The 12,231-nt window shown below is 39.7% G+C and overlaps 1 pseudogene; it reads left to right on the top strand.

The window, feature by feature from the left end:
* Positions 1-1,982: 1,982 nt before the first annotated feature.
* On the top strand, positions 1,983-11,955 carry LOC140945139 (uncharacterized; annotated as a pseudogene).
* The last annotated feature ends 276 nt before the right edge of the window (positions 11,956-12,231 follow it).

Genomic DNA, 12,231 nt, shown 5'->3' with positions numbered 1-12,231 from the left:
TATATCAATTCTAACACAATCACTGATATATATTTGCTCTATAACCTGTTTGAGAGGCTCTAGGTGAAATCTCTTCGTCAGTTTAGTGTGAAGTGCTTCTCTGTTGTTAGTTAGCACATTCGGAAGTGACCGAGTGAGTAAGAACGGTAAAGTAAAGAAAATATTATTTGTTATTACCATTTGGGTAGTATGTAAGAAAGGGGGGCCCTTAAATCTTTTAACATGATTGAAGAGGGACACTTAAAAAACATGGGTGCTATTAGTAGGGGTCTGGAAAAAATTTGGGATAAAAAACAATTTCTCCTCTAATCATCAGCTCAGTGATAAAACCCGCTTAGAAAACAACTCCACAACTCCAAAGTTCATTCTTTTGCCGAACTCAAATATTCCCGTGTAATCATCTTGTTGACCTTGATGGAACCAGTGATACACGTGATTGCCATATTACAATTGCTTATGACGTACATAACGCGAGCTAAATTATTCAAGATGGCGCAGAAAATGCAGACGTACGACGAAACTCGCTCGCTGAAAAGGTCACCCTTGAGTACCACAGTAACCCCAAGTGAGTACCACAGGAATCCCAAGATTATGTGTTGCGTTCTCCTAACGTCGAACGCAACTAGTATTGTCTTTTCAGAAGGGTTTTAATCAGATAATAAAAAAAAACAATCGTAAATTTTAGCATATTTCACCAACTATCTCACCATCAACTTCGTTTTCTCCTTGCATTTCGCTCTAAAATTAATCGTTAAAAGAACAAGGGCTTATCTGTGTAATTAGCGAACACCATAACTTTATGTATACTGCATGATTTTGTTTTTTTTTTGTTTTTTTCATCTGGACCATAAACAGTGGGTCAGCCAAGTTTCGAGGAAAGACGTCCTTGTAACTCATTGCATTTTCCAAATTCTGAAGGTCAAATTCCACATTCCGAACGATCATCAGATGAAACATCCGATTTATCAGCGGCTTAAAATTACAGGAAGCACCATAGCGTGTTGTTTTCCTCAAGCACGTACATTGTACAACACTTTATTGACAACTAAATGTCTTCGAAAGGTACCACCGTTCCAGTAAGCTTCGGAACAGCTCTGTCTGTTCTCTGTTTGCTTCTTTATTCTGCGGGATTTATTAGAGTCGAGGTGAAGTTTAATGATCACGAAGAAAGGCTGTTGGCTGTCGAGGAAGTCATTTCTCAAATGACGAAACATAGAAAGGCGGTCACCTCAACTGGAGGAAAAGTTTGACGATATATATATTTTTTTCTTAACAAGTTAATCCATTAACGCTAGCTCCTTTCGAATTCATCGCGGGCATTGCATTCCATGAACACAATGATTTAATTGAAACGAGGGAGGGTTTGGGTTTGGTGTTATGGTGGTGTGCACTCGTTCCCTACGGAATGGCGTGACAACTTTTTGCGGGCCATTGCTATCAACTGTCACGTATATTGTTATTAAATCGAGACGCAAGAGACGATGGCTTACGGAAACAAACTTGCACGTTGAAAAAGAAAGATCCGCAAAATTGCAAGCGATGCGAAAATATCTTGGCCCCAATTGTTCAAAATAAATCTATAGATCCGATGGACAACGCAATTGTTTCCCTACTCTGCTGGGGGTCCTTCTGGATAGTTATCAATTGCGGCGCAAACCTACGTTTGAACACGTGTTTAAACATCTAGCCCTTGGAGTAGTACTTTTAATAATGTATGGAATTTTAATTCTATTAGCATGCTTTCGAGAATTTTAAGGGCGGAAATCGGGCGCTTTAAAACTGAGTTTCGCCCATGAAACTGATATTTTCCTTGTATAAATGGCGGCTACCGGCAGGTATTTAGCTTTTTTTTTTTAATAGTCCACTTTACTAGATTTATGGCAATGTGTTTGTCAGTGAGCACAATTTTATTAATCGATAACTGAACAAAGTTGCTGATTGATTGATACTTTTTGCGTTTAATTTTTTCTCCCATTAGCCATGGGAAATTCAATGCTCCTAAAGAAACCAAGGCAAAAAGAGGAAAGTACCAATGAGAAACTGCGTAGAGTTGCGCGGCACATCACAAATAACCAACCATTTAATACGTCAGCTAACATGAAGCAGGTCTTAGAAGATGTTGTTACCTCGAGCTTTAAGAAGATATGTCAAAACACTGGAACCTGGAACGTTTGCCCGCGTGGAATGACGGGACCTCCTGGGAGAGATGGACCCAAAGGCGACAAAGGGAACCAAGGGAGGAGGGGTAAAAAAGGAATGATGGGACAGCCTGGCAGAAGTGGAAAACAAGGAATTATGGGGCCACCAGGAATAAGAGGAGAAAAAGGAGCGAAAGGCGATATTGGTGCACCGGGTATTCCAGGATGAAAGGCGAACCAGGAGAATCCATTTCGTCTCCAAAAGTGACAGTTTCGTCTTCTCATCTGACAGTGAACGAGAGTAACACTGCGGTTTTACTGTGTTCTGTTTCGGGAAATCCCGTCCCACAACTAGCTTGGTCACGTGTAGGCGGCGTGTTTCCTAGCAACCGAACAAAGGTCTCCTCAGAAGGTCTGCTGCAGTTTAATAAAGTGCGACTCGAGGACGCTGGGACATACAAGTGCGTGGCGCGAAATATTCTGGGAAGGGAAGAAAAACGTGCGAGTCTGGTTGTAGAAAGTAAGCAGTAACTGATTGTTAAGACGAAGTGATCAGCTCGTTCTGGTTTTTAGTCAATTCTACGGTCCACTAACGAACGCGGCTTTTTTGTGCCAGTTTTGCTGCGATTTCGGCGGATTTCACGGTGATTTCTCTTGAACTCATATGCGGCCCTATTTAGACCTGGCTTTCCAGCGACCGAGGAAGGCTTCGGAGGTGTCCCCTTTATAACTTCAAAACCGCTGTGCGGTCACCAAAATTACAGAGAATAACGTGCTCGTCATTTCCAACGACTAGGCATAACTTGGCTGACACAATGACGTTCAATTTATTAGCAGAAGGCAAAAGAAAGAACTGTGTGGAAAAAAGGATGTTTAGGAAACAACAAGTTCATCAAGTTATAAAATTCCGGGAGTAATTTAGACTTTTAAAAAAATAGAATTGATCATTTTCAATTCTCTCTTTTTATCTCAATTCAGTCATTAAAAAGCCTGCGTTACCATAACAGTTATAATAACTTTGATTAAAAAAATATAGGTAAATTAACTGTAATGCTATAATTAATAACTAAACATAGAAGTAAATCCTATTTATAGGAAAAATTAAGCAAAATTTTGGAAAACCAGGCTGCCAAAACTCGGTTGCCATGGTAACATCAAAGTTGAGCATCACCTCACGACGACTCAAAAAAAATGTTCCCAGAAATTAATTCATCTTTTCCAGTCGCGAGGGGGGTTTAAGAACTCCCCCGGTTTGAATAGGGTTAAGAATGTTAATTTTTGATGTGGTTTATCTTTAATCTTCTGCACGATGTTTAACAAGAACATGGAGCTGACGTGATAATTGATGACATGGCATGCACACTTTCCTTTCTATGAATAATTAATTTACCTGTGTAAACGCATCATTAGTCAACCTTTTGAAGTTTTTAGTTTATTTAAATTGCATGTTTTCCTTTTAAACTTTTTATTTCACTTAGTGAATAATAAAAGATTGACCGAAAGTTGCACAAAACAAAACGACAACAATGACTTTTTGTTCCTTTGTTTAACAGCTCGTTCTGAGTAAAATTTGGTTTAGATTTTGTCTTCTGTGAAGTCTTTGTTTGACTTGTTATTTATATTATTTTGTTTTGTATGTCTGTCTCTTCAGGTCAACCTAAGATATCTTTGTCATTTGGCCCATCTCATGTTATTAAGGGCAAAAACATTACCTTACCGGTATGTCACGTGACTGGCTTCCCGTCACCAAAGATCACTTGGCGTAAAAATCCTGGAAGCCTGGTGCAAGCAAGAACCCTTCAGAAAGATGGACGATTGTCAGTACTAGGTGTTAAAAAAAGTGATTCTGGTCTGTACAAATGCGAAGCTTCAAATGTTTTAGGACATGACTCGGCTGTTACACAACTTAACGTTGTTGAGTTGCCCCGTTTTACTGTCAGCCCACCGTCACAGCTTGAAGTGAGCGTAGATCAGAATATCACAGTCCGCTGCCAGGCCGCTGGAGATCCACAACCAACAATCACTTGGAGGAAGGAGGGCGGCAAGCTACCTGCAGAAAGATCAAGCGTCAGTGCTGACGGAACTTTGAAAATCTGGAACCTTAGAGAGCGTGAGGACCCGGGAAGATATACTTGTGTTGCCTCGTCAGATGAAATTTTTAAGGCGACTTTCTCTACTATGAAAGTAACCTTGAAGTCGGGTAAGATAGAGCTTATTATTGCAGTCGAGACTCGTTGATATGGGTATCGTCATATATCATGATCAGTACCATAGAATTTGTGGAAATAATAGGGAGGCATATATAACTGGTCTGTACTTTACCCTTTCGCCTTCGTTCTCTAAGAATGACGAATGGCAAATTTCTCAACACGTGGAGAGAACTTTGCTATAAAATTCGAGGCTTACTTTCAAGGCACCGAGACGGAAAATACCGGACCACGATTTTCTATGCAACATTCGCCAGCCCTATATTATTAAACTGGCTCGTAAAATTTAATTAATCGCGGAATCGTGAAACGAAACTCGCTCATGTACATTGAAAAATGAAACAGTTGTTTAGCATATTTTTAACATACTTTCCGCAGGCAATATCATATCACGAAAGAGCAGTCCTTACCTTTACATCGTCCGATTTCCAATCGATTTGACGCAAAAGTCGGCTATTTCGGGCGCTGTTATCATAATCAGGTCCCGCACGTCGATGATAATTCTAATTAAGCGCAACTTTGGGGCGCTTTTTAAATTGAATTCCATCCGCCATGTACACAACCAATGTAACAGGGTGGCAAAGTGGCAAAGAAGTTTTCCGTGACGCGTGATGGCCCCAAATTATCAGCGTGATGCGTGATCGGGATCACATTAGCTGCGTGAGGTGTGACCGGGCTTAGCAGGGTGCGCGGTTTACTATTTTCATAACGCGTGACGCGTGATTTTCCTTTTGGATTGCCGTGATTGGTGAATATCATTTGAAACTAGAAACACAGAAATCAAAAACAGACAGTCATGACTTCATTTTCTGGTCATTTATCTCGTTGCTCAAGCTCGCCTAATCTCCTGTCAAAATCGTACTAGAAATTCTATTCGCTATATTCTTAGCCTGTTCCAGGCGTTCAGATTGTAGAAGGCAGGCGAAAAATTTATGACGAAAAAAAAAAAAATAAATAAACGAGGGGAGACTACAGAGAGACTATGGAGGAAAAAGGGGAGAAAACTCTCGCTCTCTCCTATCATCCCCTCGTTTTCTCCGCGTACGATTTAACTCGCTCCCCACCATCTAAATTCCGCGCTCTGCTATCTGAACTCCTGGAATCGTGCTTGTGAATATAGTTAATAGAGAGGTTAAGCATCACTTTCACGTCTAACGGCAAACGCAAATCTGTACCCCTTGACCAAGTTTCCCTTTTACTTGTCGTTTACTGTGCATTATTCACTAAACATACCGTATTTATTCGATTAAACGCCACAGCGTTTATTAGATTTTTCGTGATTCGAGTGCGGCGTTTATTCTAGGGCGGCGTTAATTCAAAATTCAATTGATTTCTTGCAAACAATAGTAAGGTAACTGAACATTTGAATTTCACTTCGAGCTGAAAAACATTGTTATCAATGAAAGCAAATTTCCAAAGCTTAATTAAGATGAACTCCTTTGAGCTTCGAATGTACTGATCTTAAAACATTGTTACAATCAAGAAAAATATTTTTTTAGGCTCAACCTAGATTATCACTGAATTTGCTTTTTGAGTCTATTATTGAAATAAACGCCGCATCATGAAACGGCATTTATTCGAGGGCGACGTTTAATCGAATAAATACGGTAAATTAGTGGTTTCACGCAATTTTTTACCAATAAGAATTTTTTTGAGCTGTTTTTATCTGCTCATTTTCTATTTTGAGAAATTCTCAACTTGAATCTGCCGTTTGCCGTTTGCCGTAAGCTAAAAACTGTCTAAAAGGTGGTATTTTGAGTAGCGTTTTTAGCAATCTGGCGCATACTTAAATTACATTTGGCCAAGGGGGGAGGGGGGAGGGACCTATCACACATCACGCTGACCTTTTTTAAGGCATGACACATAACGTAAATAAGGTGCATATTTATTGGACCTGATTCATTCAGTGGGTGAGATATTGCTATGTTAAAATCGTGCAATTGCACCTTATTTACGTTATGTGTGATGCCTTAAAAAGGTCAGCGTGATGCGTGATAGATCCCTCCCCCTCCCTCCTTGGCCAAATGTAATTTAAGTATACGCCAGATTGCTAAAAACGCTGCTCAAAATACCACCTCGGTAGGTACTTTAAGTAGGGTTATTAAAGTGTATCAAGAAATGTATCAAAATAGCCATGTAATGCCGTGTATAGCTATATAGAGCGGTTTTCACTTGACTGTCGAAAGGGATTGGTTTTGGTTTTGGTTTTGGTTTTACTACGCCCTTTGGTTGGCTAGTGTATTTACTTTGGTTTTGGTTTTACGACAGTCAAGTGAAAACCGCTCTAATGTCATGTATAGCAATGTAATGCCATATATTGCCATGTATTACCATGTATAGCCATGTATTGACATGTATTACTATGTATTGCCATGTAATACCGTGTAAAGCCATGTATTGACATGTATTACTATGTATTGTCATGTATTACCATGTATAGCCATGTATTGCCATGTATTACCATGTATAGCCATGTATTACCATGTATACCCCTGTATACCCATGTATAGCCATGTATATCCATGTAATGCCATATATTTTGCCATGTATTACCATGTATAGCCATGTATATGTACATGGCTATACATGGCTATACATGGCAATACATGGCTATACATGGCTATACATGGCTATACAAGGCTATACATGGCTATACATATTAATACATGGCAATATATGGCATTACATGGGTATACATGGTAATACATGGTAATCAAGAGACTATAAAGGGGACAGAGAGGCCATCCTCCATATACACCCTATTCCATAGGTAATTCGTCTCGAGTTATTTTTAACACCACAGATCTCGAGGAGGATTAAACAACAGCCAATCACATAGCTCGAATGTGTTCCGCGTGGATGACCCACGCTGAGAGCCACGCGTCCTTCACGAAATGACGCAGAACAAAATGGGGGAAGACGCGGAGAGCGATTTTGCTATTCCTTTTGTCGACGAAAACGACTACAGCGAGATTTCTGCGAAAGCTGTGTCAGCGAAACCGAAATTAAAAAAGAATCGCCCTTCCTCTCTTACATAGAGCTAACAGTAGAGCAGGGAAATCCTTAACACACTGAATATTCTCTCAGGATCATTTATAATTTACAGTTTGAAGAGAGCAATTTCTGGTTTGATGTTTATTTTTTTCAGTCTTTATAGCGATTATTCCTACCCACCTACTTTGTCAACTGTAGGCGAACCCTCCTAAAGCTGAATTTCAAGGGACCATATTCAAGCTCAGAAAGAGAAATAAAATTTCGTCGTTGCTTATTTACGTCCTCCATAAAAAGCGAAATTAGGCATTTTCACGTCGTAGTCGTGCAAAAACGGGAAAGAAATGAACAAAAAAGTGTGTTGCACGTGCGAAGTTGTTTTTTTGCTAATTAAACCTATTGTTTCTTTGATGTTCTAGTTGTCGTCCGCGTCGTTGGATCTTAAACTCCCTAAATTGTACAAACGACCGGTTTCTATAGACCGGCGAAATTTCTCATTTTATTAAAGCACTGAGGTTACGACAACTTCGAGTTAAACTGATTTCACGGGTTGTCAAAGAGTCCAGCAATTCCTTTTTCCCAGGTGAGCGCCTACTCATTTCGCTTCAATATTCAAGAATGCTCTCGATCTTTTTACGCTTTCATTGCCTCTCGCCCGACATGTTTTGCACGGCGTTTGGTCATGCGAAACCTCCACGAAACATCCACGCCTCGCGCGAGGTAACTTTATCCCAATTCTAAAAATAACTCGAGACGAATTACCTATGGAATAGGGTGTCTATGGGGGATGGCCTCTCTGTCCCCTTTATAGTCTCTTGATGGTAATACATGGCTATACATAGCTATACATGGCATTACATGGTAATACATGGCTATACATGGCTCTATACATGGCTATACATGGCATTACATGGTAATACATGGCTACACATGGCATTACATGGCTATACATGGTAATACATGGTTATACATGGGTATACATGACATTACATGGGTATACATGTCAATACATTATTTTAAATGCAGTCTTGATACACTTTAATAACCCTACTTAAAGTACCTACCACCACCTTCCTTAAAACCGCTGACAGATCGGGCACTATAATGCGTGCAAAATTGCCCTTCTTGAGAAGTGTGGTGATGCCCCTTCGTCTTTTACTTCCGACTTCGAAGATGTGATTTTTTTCTAGATGGTAAGCGATGGAATCGTGAGTGGAGTCGGAATCAAATAGTAATGCTCTTATTCCTTCTCCTGTGATTCCATCAAGCTGATGAATTCCCTTTTAAATTTTCACTTGCTAATAATCACTCTTTTAACTCCGATTATATGACTCCAAATTAAACTCCGCCGTTCGTGTAAATCATATTCAAACATTGAGCAGCAGTCTTAAGATTTTGCAGAACACACATTTTGGGGTCCCAATAAGAGATCAGCAGTTTAAGAGCCACTGTTTGGTAATATTTTATTTATAATAGTACTGATTTAACAATCATTATAATCGTTCGAATCAAACTGTCATTTTCTTGTTTTTCAGCATGTGTTCCATTAGGAGTAGCAAGCAAAAGCTCAATTCCTGACGCTAGAATGACGGCAAGCACATACTATAATTATGAGTATTACCCATACTACGGCCGACTGAATGGCAGCAGGGGACATGGAGCGTGGTGTACAGATACCACGACTGACAGAACAGACTACCTTCAAGTTGATATGGGTAAGGAGTACACCGTTTGTGCAGTAGCAACACAGGGCCACAAGGATAGTCGCACGGGTACCACCAGCTACAAACTTCATTTTTCATCAAACGCAATCACCTGGAACACCTACAATGAAAATAATGAGGAAAAAGTAAGTTCATTGACTCACTCAGTATTTTGTCTTTCTTAGTGTGCCTTTCTTTCTTTTTTTTTTCTCCCTCTTTTGTGATTTGTTGTGACTTTACAAACATGTGTTCTGATGCGCTTTATAACAATATGGCACAATTTGTAGGAATCTAAGCGGTGCTCCAATTTGGGAAAAGTTTTTCGTAATTCGTATTAAAACTTAAAACTATGGGGAAGTATTGTTGTGGGAATGGCAGCATAAACACCAGTAATTAAAAAAAAAAGCTTTCCAATTTCATCAGTGACTTACAGGTGTACTTACTGAATTAAGTTAACGGTTATTACAGTGAAAAATAGTCGAAATCAAATAAAGAATGATCCTCGCCGTTGTGAACGCAATTTATGCAATTGCGTAAGAAGCCTGAAAAAAATTCACGACTTCAACAGGATTTGAACCCGTGACCTCGCGATACCGGTGCGCCACTGATGTTGGGAGCTGGTCAATTATGTGTTGATATGTTCCCCGCTGCCAGGGCTCAAGGCGAAGCTCTCGATAATATTTATAGTTTTCTCAAACAAAATATAAACTTGTGTAATGCTAAGCGGCGAAGGCAACGAGAACGGTGAAAAATAACAATAGGTCTAATTATCCAAAAAAGCAAATTTGCACGTGCATCACACTTTTGAACATTTCTTTGCTGTTGTTTTGCCAACTACAAAGTGAAACTCGCAGAAACTTCCTAGTTACACGTTTTATGGAGGAAATGTCGTACGTGTTCTTGTTCACTCTTTTTTTATTTTTTTCACTGCGGCTCATTTTTACCTTGGTGGCCGCCTGGCATTTCTCATTTTCTCACCGCCGCTACAAAATTTTCATGTTTTCTTCCAACAAAAAAAATGCCTTCCTTTGTTTTCTCTCTCTCGCTGTATCTCTCTGTCGTTCTTTTTCTCGTTAAACTTCGCTGACCTGTCGCCTACTTTCTCTTTTTCTCTGTCTTTCTCTTTATCTATATTCCAAATTTGAGGACATGACAATCTAAGCTTAATACTTTAGACGCTTTCCGTTTTCGTCCGTTTTCGTCTTTATTGACTCTTTAGTTGTCTCTGCCTCACAAGACGCGGGTGGCTATGCGATTTCCCGCCAAAATAACTTCGAGTTGCATTTGGTTCCCATACCTGTTGATTGGGTTAGTTTACATTGGTATGCCTGTGGGGCTACGCTCGCGTGGAGCTCCTTACTAAATAAATCACGTATAAGAACAGCAGAAATGAAATCAAATGAAGAATGATCCTCGCAGTTGTGAACGCAATTTATACAATTGCGTAAGAAGCTTGGAAAAAAAAAATCAGGCCTTCAACGGTGTTCACGAGTGAACATTGCAAAATGGCTGGTTCAAATCCTATTGAAGTCCTAAATTTTTTCAGGCCTCTTACGCAAAATGCGTTCACAACTGCGAGGATCATTCTTCACTTGATTTCATTTCCGCAGTTCTTTATGTATCTTTCACGGGAACATATGAACATATATTTGATCTGACAAGCAGAGGCAGATGGAGGATTTTGTGATAGAGGGGGCCTAGAGATATTCTTGGTTTGCAACCACGTGACAATGCGGCCATGTTTGGGGTCAAAACAAAAGAATATTTCCTCGAAGAATGTACATGAAAAAAGAGTTTAGTTCCCAGAGGAGAGAAATGCTTTTGTTCTTGACCACCAACATGGCCGCCGTGACGTCACGTGCAAACCAGCAATAGTATACGGTGGTAATATGGGCGCAATAGCACCCATCAGGACTGCGAACGAAGCGCTTTTCTAGGGAGTTTCGGGCGAATGCTCCTCTGGGAAAATTTTTGAGATTGAAGTTCTCTGAGATACAGTCTAGTACATTCTGGACGCTTAAATTTAGCAAGTGCCTGGATTTCATATTGGACATGTAATGCTGAAATATTTAATAAGCTGAATGAACTTACGGGGGAAAAAAAGCGTTCTGTAAAACAGCGCAGATTAAAGCCGAGAAAGTGACGAGTGAGGAACAATCGCGAAAATACTCTTGACAAATTCACAACCATTCTAATGTAAAAAGTATTGTTAATGTTTTTTTTTATGTGCTCTATTTTTTTTCATTGATATTATTCTCTATCGTTTGTAGGTGTTCTCAGGAAACCAGGACAGAAACACTATTGTAAAACACTCACTCAGGCGTAACGTGAAAGCCAGATTTGTTCGGTTTTATCCAGTTTCTCACTACACTCATCCCTGCCTGAGGGTCGAAATATTTGTGCTTAAATAGAAAACTGCGTAAAATCGAACGGTATATAAACACTATGGCTTGTAAAAGTAAACGTAAATTGTCTAGATTGCCCCGTGTAAGGAAATCCGGATTCCGGAATGTCAGAAATTCTTGCTTGTGGAATCAGGAATCCTGGGCTTTGGAATACGGAATTCGGATACAGCTCAAGGAATCAAGAATCCCAGTAACCATTGGAATCCAGAGTCCAAAGTTCCACTGATAAAGACTGGTATCCAGTACCTGGAATCTGGAATCCACGACGTGGTATTCAGAATTCAAGACTGTATTGGATTCCCTTCTTAAACATGCCTCCTTGTACTTTTATACTTTCTGTATCAGTTATGCTTTTCGTTTTAATTGTATTGGTCAAAATCAGCTTTGAAAAAGGGGCGTACAGAATTGGTCAGTCTTAGTTTTGGGTAATAGCTATGGCGCATTTTCAGGGTCAAAAATAAGTGTGTAGTTACCACACAAACTGAGTTGCCAAATAAATGATTCTCTTAGATGATGAGTGTCGGTTTGTGACCTGTTTTGACGTGCTGTCTTGCGATGGAATCCTTTCGTCCTGTCATGACTTTCAAATCCACACTTCTTACTCGAGTTGATTTGAGAATGGTTTACGTGCATGCATAATTACTTTAATTTGAAATCTTTTTGCAGGCTTTCTATGGAACCAAACAAAGCAATTTCTTAAATACGATTGTTTAAACTCACTCGCATTAATTTTGAAATCACTTTTTTGCATGCTTACTTGCGAAGGATTATTCGATGATCAATTTCG

The sequence above is a fragment of the Porites lutea genome, chromosome 1 (assembly GCF_958299795.1).
Source record: "Porites lutea chromosome 1, jaPorLute2.1, whole genome shotgun sequence".
Classification (NCBI taxonomy): Eukaryota; Metazoa; Cnidaria; class Anthozoa; order Scleractinia; family Poritidae; genus Porites; species Porites lutea.
The sequence above is the reverse complement of the archived record's forward strand: the minus strand, read 5'-3'. Positions and strand labels throughout refer to the sequence as shown.